The following is a 12,075-nucleotide window of genomic DNA, read 5'->3' on the forward strand; positions in this document are numbered from 1 at the left end:
GGGTCCACAGTCATGCATCTGGAGGCTGGACTTCACAGCTTGCCCAAACCTGTTCTCGGGCAACCTGACATTTAATATTTCTACTCTGTGTATTTATCAATTTATAAGCAAAAGTATGATAAGGAGAAAACTATCAAAACAAGTAATCCTGGGACCTCACTAGATCTGCACAGTAAAAATACATATTGGATTATCTACCAATGATTAGAGTTTGGTAAGGATCCCCAGGTTTTTCTGTCATGTGACTCACTATTGATAAACAGGGTTCTTCTTGGCTCTAATGCAAAGGGATACATGCTTAGTATGCAAGGGTTCCCAAATGAACTCATCAGCAACAGTGCAACCTATCAGTACGCTCATTCTTTGAAGGTCACTCCTATTTGGCAGACCTCATTATTTGCCTGTTTGTTTTTTAAAAGAGAGAAACAGAAAGGATAGAGTTGGATGGGTGGAGAAGAGATAAGGGTAGAGAAAATGTGATCAGAATATTGTATGAAAAATACTTATTTTCAATAAAAAAGATTTAAAAAAAACTTTTTTGAAGTTCTCCAAGTTCCTCCAGTGGGACAAAGGACAAGGTAGTCTTTTTGTGTTTTTATAGGCTAGAGGGGAATGTTTTGTTTCTTTTTGTTTGTTTATTTGTTTTTTGAGACAGTGTTTCTCTGTGTAGTTTTTGGTGCCTGTTCTAGATCTCACTCTGTAGACCAGGCTGGCCTCGAACTCACAGAGATCCACCTGGCTCTGCCTCTTGAGTGTTGGGATTAAAGATGAGTGTCACCACCACCTGGCTGGATGTTTGTTTTTAAGACAGGCTGGCCCAGTACTTCCTATGTGGCTCCAGGGTAGCCTGAAACTCAAGCCATCCTCCTGACGCAGCCTCTCCCCATGTGCTGGGATTACAGGCATCAGTTACCACAGCTGGCTCTCTTTTTGTCTTTTCCAGATAAAGGAAATGTGACCCTGCTTTTCACACATGGGTCTGCCTAGCCTCTGGAAACGTGGTTATATGAGATAAGAAATATAATGTACAATACTATGTGAGTGACACTTTTTCTCACTTTCAACTCAAAGCAATAGCAAAAGAAGCTATAAGAAAACAATTTCATAAAACAAATAAAATCACTGCTTACTAAAACTAAAAAGCAGTATTACCTATGGAAATGTAGGATATTTTGATACTAAGAAACAATGACAGTAAGCTTACTAAAGATTTAACAACAAAAAAATCCCAATGTTTGTTGCATGTATGTATGTATGCATGCATGCATGTATGTATGCATGCATGTATGTATTTTAGAGTGTTTAAGTTTGGTTTTAGGCAGTGTCTTACTATGTATCTCTAGGTGGTGCAATACGCACTATATAGCCTTAAAGTTACAGCAATTCTCCTTAGCACCCCCAAGTGCTAAGATTATAGGAATATATTTTCAGTTTTTCCAGATAGTGTTTACTCTGTAGCACAAGCTGGCCTGCTTCAAATCCCCCTTCCATCCTCCCAAGTAGAATTAGAGATGTATGCCACTAAGCCCACTTCAGGCATTAACACTTAGTCTCTAAATGCTTGGAGGGATTTCTTACAGTACCATTAACACATTGCCCCCCCCCCTCTGGATCTCCCTGAACTTTATACAAGTATCTCCTCTAATTAAATAAAAAATGTCCCAGCTAAATCTTACATAGTGTAAAACCCATGTGGGGAAATAAAATCAGTTTTTTGAAAAGCTCTATCAGAAATCTTTTATCAGGCAAAACTTCATTTCTCCAGGGTTGATGGCACTATAACGATAGTTTTTATCAGTTTGCACTGGATAGTACCTATTTCCATGGTCATGAATGACTTGAACATGAGATTAACATCTCTGATATAAAATGAACCTCACTATAGATCTCTGGTCAAATTTTATAGTTATGGAGGAAAAGACATCAAGCTGTTCACTAGTGAGTTTCAAGACTATTAAAAAATTAGACCCTATTAGAGAAGAGTAATCACTTAATAATTTGGAATTGTAGTATTTCTTTAAAGTCCCAATAATCATCTCTTGATCTCCACTTATGGTTATCTATGATTACATTTTAAGTGGAATTATATCTGAGATCTTGCACAATTGATATGTGCAAGCTGAGCTTTCCAAAGCTGAAATGCTTATGTTATAATTCATGTTGGCTCAATGTTTCATTAGAAATAAGAAACAGTAACAGCTGCTGTCTGACTCTTCTCATGTAATAAGATGATTATGACATACAAATAATATAGCAAGTCACCATAAAAAATCTAAAAGCCCATTTTCAGTAAGAAGTCAAGCCAGTTGTCCCAGAAAGCAACATTTCTCTTGCTGTGCCAGAAGCCAAGAAGTTCTTAACCACGAGTAGGGTTCTGTTGAAAGAACACAAGACCCTAGCAGGCTTCTCCTATGTTAGTTAGGACAATGTGAAGCTTGCCAGGGATAAGGCCTGAAGTAGGATACAAATATTACCTAGATAAAAATCCCCAAGTCCATTCCACCTTCAAAGTTATAAAGGAGAAAGAGAAAGAACGTAATTTGGGGATGGATATAGAGGTGATTAAAAACAAAAGCTTGAAAGAAAATCATTGAGATAATTACCAAATACTTCTTTTCTGAAAATGGCTAATAATTCACACTTATGGGACAGGGGTGAACAATACATCTCTCATTCCAGCTTTCAATGAGTAAAAAGATATGTTGATATGGGAGAAAATACACGTATTCATGGTATGTGAATATACATACATATATATATATATATATATATGAGAAAAATATTTCAGAGACAAATAGCAACTGCCTCTATGAAATAGTATCATTTGAACTAAGCATGTACCTTATTCTAAAATCCAATAACAAATAAAAAGCAAATACAGTTATTCCAACATTCATCTTTTATTTCAAAAATATTTTGTTCATCCAATATATTTTGTTTTGTTTTGGAGAGCAGTTGGTTTGACTTTGACTTTGGTAATACATTCATATCTTTGATTTTAAGACAGAGACTGCTGGCATTGAATTCACCAAATCAAGTGAACCTTCCTCCTTAGCTTCCCAAACAAATGGGAATAAGGGAGTACACCACTACAGGCCACTCTCCATCCAACACCCTGGCAGCCATATCCCAAAATCAAGTTATACTGACTATGCCTAAGAAATCCAATTAATTGTATCTGATAGAGTCCCTCTTGTCCATCTCTCCCACTATAGCTGCTAGATAATTTGCAAGATTCAATCATTTGGCATCCTATTGAAAGACAGCAGAGAACATTGATGATACATGCTCAACATGTCCCCTAATCACTGTAAAAATTCAAAAGAGAACCTACTCAATTCTTCAAAACCATTTAATTATAGTGCATGTTTCACTGTTATACATTAAAAGTACTGAATTAATCCACCAAATACATTTTCAACTCATCTAATAAATGTGCAACACTAAAATATATATAGCAATAATTTCAAACATAAAAGTAGTATTTCTATGATCTTTTCCTTGAAAACCTAACCATAGTCTTGCCTTTTATTAAACAATTCTGTGTTTTATTTACAAATTTAAATAATATGCTCATAAGCATGCTATAATCTCCAGATTTTCCTATTAATCAAAAAAAGATGGTATTGCTAAAAATATCTGTAAGTAATAGCTATATTTTTTTGTGTGTGTTTATTTGTCTATTAATTTACTTGGGTTTTGTTATTTTGGTTTTGAGCAACATCTCTCTATGTAGTCCTGGCTTTCTTGGAACTCACTATGTGGACCAGGCTGGCCTTATACTCTCAGAGATCCACCTGGCTCGATCTTTATGCACCATCACACCTGGCCCTGTGTTTTCTTTCTATTAGCATGTATTACTAATATAAAGTATTGTATATGCTTTGCTATGGCATTCTTATAGATGATTATTCCCATTTTTTAAGGCATAGTTCTAGTTAGACAGCCCAGGCAGACCTAAACTTACAACTCACCGTTCTCTTATCCCAGTTTTCTGAGTGTTAGAATTATAGTCATATGCCATTATTCCAGGCAGAAAGGCTACATTTTAAATAATTACATGAACCAGTGATACAAAGATATACAGGGTCCAGCTCCACTCTGAGCCTCACAGTCTCGTCCACACCCTGTAAAAAGCTTCCGTCCCAATGAATCTAGGATTTCTTCAACCCATTCCTTCAGCAATAACTTCCAATGCCTGAACTTTAGTATTTGGTCTCTGTGGTGGACCACTCTCTGGCTCATTATCAGGCAAATCCAATGGTCATTCTAGTACCTCGAATCCAATTTTCTTTGTTCTGGGCTTTTAAACCAAAGGCAGTCCCACTAACAACCAAAGCCAACCTAGATTGAGTTCAAGAAATGTCTTGCTTTTGAGAGAAAACTATACCTATACTTACAAAATCCTAGTTTGGGGGTTTGCAATTTAAAACTACAACCTCTCAGCATGATGATGATGGTGGTGGTGAGGAGGAGGAAGAGAATGAAAGCAGGCTAGCACTGAAGAACTACTATCCCACCCACTCAGAAGGATGCAGCAGGAGGTTTGGGGGATGTTTGAGACCAACTGAGATACATACCAAAACCCCGTTTGAAAAACAGAAAAAGCCAGGTAGTGGTGGCACACATCTTTAATCCCAGCACTTGGAAGGCAGAGGCAGGCAGATCTTGGTGAGCTCGAGGCCAGCCTGGTCTACAAAGTGAATTCCAGGACAGTCAGGGATACATAGAGAAATCCTGTCTTGGAAAAAAAAAAGGAAGAAGAAGAAGTAAAAAAAAAAAAAAGAAAAAGAAAAGAAACAAACAAAAATAGAAGAAATGAAACTTGTTTCAGCTAAGGCTAAAATATGTGAGATCCACATAAAGTTCCTTAGAATAGTCTATCAATGGGAAACTTACCCCAAAAAAGGTTCAAAAGCTCTATATATATTTCAAAGGAATAGTTTCATTATGAATCAAAGCAACATAATAAGATCATAGCCATTAAAAATAGAGGACCCTTTCCAAACTTGCAATGGGCACAATACCAAAAACCTAAGGCCTTATTAATTATTTATACTAGACATAGCATTCACAGAAAGAAAATTCACCACTAAAACCTCAAAAGTCCACTACAGAAAATAGTTTAGCATTTCTCTAGCAATTAAACAAGAAAGGGACTATATGGTCCAACAATTTCACTTTTGGATAGCTACTCAAGAGAAAACTATAAAGTTGTCCATAAAAATGTCCAAAGTAACAAAAAGGGTGAACCACATATAGACACCACATATGCACAGATAGATGCATGCACACAAACCCCACGCAGACACATGCCATGCAATAAAACAAAAAAGCTGGAATGAACACCTGGCACATGCTGTATCCTACATGAACTTCCTAAGTCTGCCAACTGAAGGAAGCCAGGCACAGAGGGTGGGGGTGGGGGGTAGGGAGACCAAAACAAGGCCGGGAAAAGGGCACTCAGATTCTGTTCAAATGGGCAAGTTCAGTCTTGTCTTTTATTTAGTGAAATCACCTGCCAATTAGTCACCTTTTTTTCCTTTTTTCCTCTGGGACCTTGGATTTCTAGGAGAAATAGGAGTCCTGGCAGATAAAAGATGGAATATGAATTCAGTTGAAACCAAAAGCTAGCTCTGGAAGCTATTTATTTGACTATGCTCCACTTAGAAAGTGGTTAATGCAGCTGATAAAAATAAATGATGAGGATAAGAGTATAATTAAATGATGATGTTTTATGATGATAATAAATACCAGACCTTTCACTGTTATTAGTAAATGTATAAATGAATATTTTGTTCTTCTAAGTAATTCATTATTGGAATATTAGTTATTATATACATCTATTATTGTGTAGAAGACAAGTCTGTGTTGAATAATTTAAGATTTTAATTTTCATTTTACATATATGTATACACATGTATATGTATATAGACTCACACATATACAGACAGACATAAATATATAGATGCAGATAGACATATGCACACATTTGTAATTCCCTGGGTAGTGCTGAGAGTTCTTCTGGAACCTGAGGGCTTGGGATACCAAAAGGAAATAAGCACCTCATTCTTGGGGAACTTGCCTTCTGGCCAAGAAGACCATACATTTGTTGAATAAGGTAATTATCAGAAAGTGACCTTATTGTTGGTAGAGCACCTGTAGGGATGAAGGTGATACACAGTGGGATGGTCCTTCTGTACACTGTGAAGATGTGTTTCTCTCATTTGTTAATAAAAAGGTGGCAGGCTGATAGCTGGGCAGGAAGTTAGGCCGGAAAGCCAAACTGATAATGATGGGAAAAAGGAGGGCAGAGTCAGGGAGTTGCCAGCCAGATGCAAAGGAACCGAGATGAGAATGCCAAACTGAGAAAAGGTACCAAGTTATGTGGCTAAACATAGATAAGAATTATTGGTTAATTTAAGTGTAAGAGCTAGTCAGTAATAAGCCTGAGCTACCAACCAAGCATTTATAAGTAATATGGAGTCTCTGAGTCAATTGTTTGGTAGTTGCTGGCGGGACAGAAACTTCCACCTACAGTGATAGTTAACAGTTACTGTCAAGACATGCCATCTCTAAGAAGGGCGATATGTGAATGTAAGGCACTCCCAAACGGAAGGAGCAACAGTAAAAGTGAAGCCAAGAATAAGCTTAGCATGTCTGAGAGAAGGAAGGACAGCTAAAGACCATGAAACAGGGGGAGCCAGAGTGTCATTAAATGAGGTTAAAAGGGAAAGGGAGCTAAACTACCTGGGGCCTCAGACCACAGAAAGATGCTGATAAGTGTGAGTTATTCATTGCCTTACACTCTGTTGCATTTTTGACTTTTTCTCTCATTGGCTTGTGATCATTCAGGCTCAGTTATTCTATATTTTAAAACTTTTAAAGTGATGTCTCTGAAGACTTACTCATTGAGTACAGGGTGTGCTGGTTAGTTTTGGTCAACTTGACACAAACTAGAGACAGTGGTGAAGAGGGAGCCTCCATTGAGTAATCATGTCTATGAGATTGGCATACGGGAATTTCTGTAGGGCATTTTCACGATTACTGATTGATGAGGGAGGGTCCAGTCAACTGTGGGCAGTGCCACTCTTGGCCATGCCGTCTTGAGTGGTATAAGAAAGCAGGCTGAGCAGGCCATAGGCGTTACGCCAGTAAGCAGTGTTTCTCCACGTGTCTGCTTCAGCTCCCGCACTGGCCTCCCTCAGTGATGGATTGTGACATGGACGTGCCAGCCAAATGAACCTTTTCCTCTTCAAGTGGGTTTTGGTCAGTGTCTTATCACAGCAACAGCAAACAAACTGATACACAGGACTTGATGTCACCATGCTATTTATTGTCCCTATATAAGGAGGACAACTTGGAAAAAACTAATTTCCCAAAGTTGACTTAAAAACAAATTAAAAAAAAAACAACCTTGTATACTAATAAAACACCAGAAAATTACTTCTCAAGTATTTAAGTCTTAAAAAGGATCCCAGGGAGCTGGAATTGGTGGCGCATGCCTGTAACCACAGCACTTGAGGGGCAGGGCCAGGAAGATCAGGAGTGCAAAGCCATCCTGAACCTCCCAGTGAGATCAGAGACCTTGATTCAAAAACATCTTTTCCCATAGTGCTCAGGATAAATACGAAGACATTGAAATGTGTGTGTGTGTGTGTGTGTGTGTGTGTGTGTGTGTGTGTATGTGTGTGTGTGTATGTGTGTATATTACTTTAAATATTTGTGTCAAAATAATTTAGGTAGCTATACATATATCTATTTAGTTCTAAATAGTTTTATTTGGTGACAATAGACACTGTCTCAGATCTTTTTTTAATGGGACTATCTGTAGTATTCACTAGGCAGAATGTGATTATTCACCACGGCTTGGCTTATCCTAACACCACTTAAAGTAATAGAAGTGTCTTTGTATAAGTGTAATGATTATCTTAAGGTATATTTTCATAAAATTCACTCATTTCAAATGTACTAGTCAATGATTTTTAAAGTAACTAAAGAGTAATACAACAGTCATTGTTAGTCAAGCTTTTTTTTTCTTTTTGAGACAGTGTTACCTCAGGCTGTCCCAGAACTGGCTCTGTAGTCTTGGCTGTCCTCTGACTTGTGATCCTCCTGCCTAAACCTCCTGAGTGCAGGTATTACAAGTGTCTCTTACTGTGCCCAGGGGCTGCAAATCACTTTTAAAAGACATTGAAATTCCTCCACTGTGAAACAGGTAATAAAAAGATTGGAATAAGAGTCACAGAGTAAGAGAAAAAGTATTTTGATGTTATTGAAATAAGAAGAGCAGGATGACCCATGATAAAGGAATTTAAAAAAAAAAACACTCTACATTTTGGAGTTGGGTCATCCCAGGTCTGACAGCCATACAGAAGAATCCTTTCTAAAAACAAAGATTTCAGAAAGATCTTGCATGTCTCCCATCCCAATAGACCCCATCACCCTGCTTGTAGAGCGTTTGCTTCTCTGTGGTCTATTGATGGAGGGGTGGTTTTGACAGGTGACCCGTCATAAAACGCTTAGGGAGCTGAAGAGAGAACTTTCCCACTATTCTTGTGTTGCTCTGAGGCATTAATTATTCGCTCACTGGATAACAACAGAGTAATTTACAGGAAAAGACTTGACCTGGATAGCTCAGATAATATGGTCTGATGTCTTCTAAGCCCTCTTCTTTCTAAGGAATGTTTCACTGTAAAATACAACACCTCTGCTGACCTTTGGAAGGTCCTGTGTAGCCTCAGGACCAATCCAAGCAGAGCAAGCCATATGTTTGGTGTTATTAACGTATCTGTCCTAAAGAGTGAAATTTCACAGCCGTGACCCATGAAGGAAGCTGCTTCAACCCTTTATAACTGACAAAGCAGGAACTGGCTGTGCTTCTGGCTTTAGCCTGTCTGTGTTTTTAAACCCCTTCCACAGACAAACAACCCAAAGGGTGAATGAACTCTTGTATAATCTGGTTAGAGATAATCTGGTTTACTGATATTTTGAAGGAATGTTATGTAATGATTCTTTTCCTTCAATTCCAATCTAAAAATAAGTATTATTGGATCTATTCTGCAACTGATATCCAGCTACACACAGATTTAATTTTCCTCTAGTTTAAAAAAATTTTTTTTGGCTTGTTCCACAGCCCTAGAATTGCTTCATGAGAGAGCAACCCAAAGCTTTTTAAGAGAGTATTCGATTTCCATCTTCCTTCTTCCTAAACCAATACAGCCATAAAGGTGAATCAAACCAAAACCATGAAATTGCAAAAGAAAAAACCTATAGAAAAATGAGACAGAAAAAAAGCTAGATCACATTATTGTGGCTTTCACAGCATAAAGAATATAGCTACTAACAAACTTTATACCCTACTACAGACACACTTGCACATTTGTGTCCATTATCCTATTCACAATAGCTAGAGGATGAAATCAACCTATACATCTACCAAGAGATGAATGGATAAGAAATAATATGGCACATATATACAATGAAATATTACTAGGTTGTAAAGAAAAATTAAGTCATAAAATTTGCATAAAAACATGGAACCAGAAAAAAATATACTGAAAAAGGTAGATCAGGCCCAGAAAGATAAATACTGTTTTCTCTCATATGGCGATCCTACCTTCAAATCTTCTCTTTTATGTCTTAACTTGGAGTACAAGTGAAAGCCAGGAAGCTAGGGAGAGGCCTTTGGGAGGGTGCTTACAAGCCAGGAGATGGGAGATTAGAGGTAAAACTAAACCAGGGAAGTGGTATACTCGGCAGGAAAAGAGGGAGTGGGAGTAGAGGGAAGATCACGAATGGAGCGAGGGTTAACGCAAAGGAGGGTGGATCAAAAACCATAGAGACGTCCACTGTTTCACAACCAGCTAAAGGGTAATGATTGGAGCGACAGAAGAACGTCTGGGAAATGAGAAGCGACTGGTGGATGGATAATCCCAGGAGCCAACGAATTCAGTGGGGCTGAGGACAGGGCACAGGGAGAAGAGCAGCGTGGCGTGGGTGTGGCAAACCTAAGGATATATGAAAAAGCCTATGGAAACCTACTCGTTAGTAAGCTAGTTTCAAAACGCAAGATTTTTTTTTTTTAGAAAGAGTTCAAATGGAACACCCTGACTGGATGGACAGTTGGCTCACAGACTGCATGGATTATTAAATAAAAGTTGCAGTTCAAGGCACAGGACGCCTCCCTACAAGTTACTGGTCAGGGATGCCCCAGAGGTCTGAAAAACAGCCAGACTATTGTCACTGCCCTTGGTGATTATCATTTAATTATGCTCTTATCCTCACCATGCATGAGGATTTACGGGATGGTAAGACCCTATTGATGAAAACAACACACATACGTGGCTGTCAGACACAGAGAAACCAATCAAAACATGATCAAGGAAGTTCCTCCCAGATGGCCAGCTTTCATAATGTGGGAAGATATTACACAGGCTGGTGGGGAGAAAATACATCCACGGCCTTACCCGGAGCTGGACTCAGCGTGCTGCAAGACCAACCTGCCAGGCAGGATGTGCCCAGTGGCCCAATAGTGAGCGACACAGCTGTTATGGGGTAAGTAATAACTTCCTGACTGGATTTCAGGTCTGCTCCACAAGGTGACGTTTCTTTGCTGGTACTGTGATCCTGGACAAAAGCCCATGGCTGGGAGGCAACTGGCCCTGAAAAGAACCCTCTACTGCTATTTCGCTAAATGGCTACACTGTTAAAGTACTTTCTAAATATTTATGTTTATGTGTTTGTACCCACAGATCCTGGCTGCTCTTAATTTCAGTCACAGAAGCTTCTTTTTTAGTGGGCAACCGTCAATGGGAAGATGCATGCCTGGTAAAGTGCTGAGAATAAGGGACTGGTATCATTCCTAACCGGATAGCTACATTACCACCCCCACCCCTACATAAACATACACTCAGGGAGCATCTTGGAAGATGAGGTAGGAAGAATGTAAGAGTTGGAAGCTGGGGAGGGGCGCTATGAACGCTGTCTTCTAGACTGTGGCGGTTTGAATAAGAGTGGCCTCCATATATTAGACTCAGATATTAGAATGCTTAGTCACCAGGAAGTGGCCCTATGTGAGAGGGATTAGAAGGATTAGGAGGTGTGGCCTTGCTGAAGGAAATGTGTCACTGGAGGTCACACATTTGTGTGAAATGTGGCTTGGAGGTTTCAAAAAGCTCCCACCAGACCAGGCACTTCTCTGGGCCCTGCCGCCTGCAGATTAGGGTAGAGAACTCTCGGCTACTTCTCCAGCATCAAGTATGCTTGCCTACTGCCATGCTCCTCACCATGATGATAATGGAATAACCTCTGAAACTGTGAGCAAGCCTCAGTCAAATGTTTCCTTTCTAAGAGTTGCCTTGGTCATAGTGTCTCTTCCCAGCAACAGAACAGTGACTAAGATGCAGACGTAGCAGAGCTATTGGACTCACAGACTCACAGCAGCTGCAGCTACCCACATAAGTCTTACAAAAGATCAAGCCAGCCAAAATCCCAGTGTAGGTACCACAGGGGATTATTAAGCAGTTATTGGTAGTTAGTAGTTGCTGAGGCAGGGACAATCTTTTCGGAGATGTGGCCACTGGTAGGGTTCCTGTGTTCCAGTGGTCAGCCATGCATATATGGACAGTCTTAACTGGATTTAGTGGGTAATTTAAGAGGGAGATAGGTGTGAAGTCAGGAAAAGGATGTGTTGAGGGACTATGAGGAATACAGATGTTGTAGGAGTGGGAAAATAAGGTAAATATGATCATGTTTCATTGTACACATGTATGAAATTCAAGAATAAAGAACAATTTTTAAAGAAAATAGCTACCTGCCACCTACATTTAGTATAGATCCCAGGCCAAAAAGAAAAATGTCTAGTATTTTCAGGTTAATATCACAAAAAAAAATCTACTTTTCTCTCAGTATTGCGGTCATATGTGTATCTTCCTCAGAAAATGCAAGTTTTTGTACCAGAATTCTTCAAAGAACATGAGCAAGTTGGGAAAAATGTACATGAGTAAATACCCCTTTGATGAAGAGACTTTGTCTCTCTCTCACACTCTTTATTTCTTTTTTTTTTCAAGGCAG

General features: G+C 39.0%; 1 protein-coding gene across 15 annotated transcripts in view; it reads right to left on the reverse strand.

The window, feature by feature from the left end:
* The window catches only part of Adam22 (ADAM metallopeptidase domain 22), a 217,931-nt gene that overhangs the window by 172,638 nt on the left and 33,218 nt on the right, over nt 1–12,075 (reverse strand). The window lies entirely within an intron of this gene.

The sequence above is a fragment of the Peromyscus maniculatus genome, chromosome 3 (assembly GCF_049852395.1).
Source record: "Peromyscus maniculatus bairdii isolate BWxNUB_F1_BW_parent chromosome 3, HU_Pman_BW_mat_3.1, whole genome shotgun sequence".
NCBI classification, from domain to species: domain Eukaryota; kingdom Metazoa; phylum Chordata; class Mammalia; order Rodentia; family Cricetidae; genus Peromyscus; species Peromyscus maniculatus.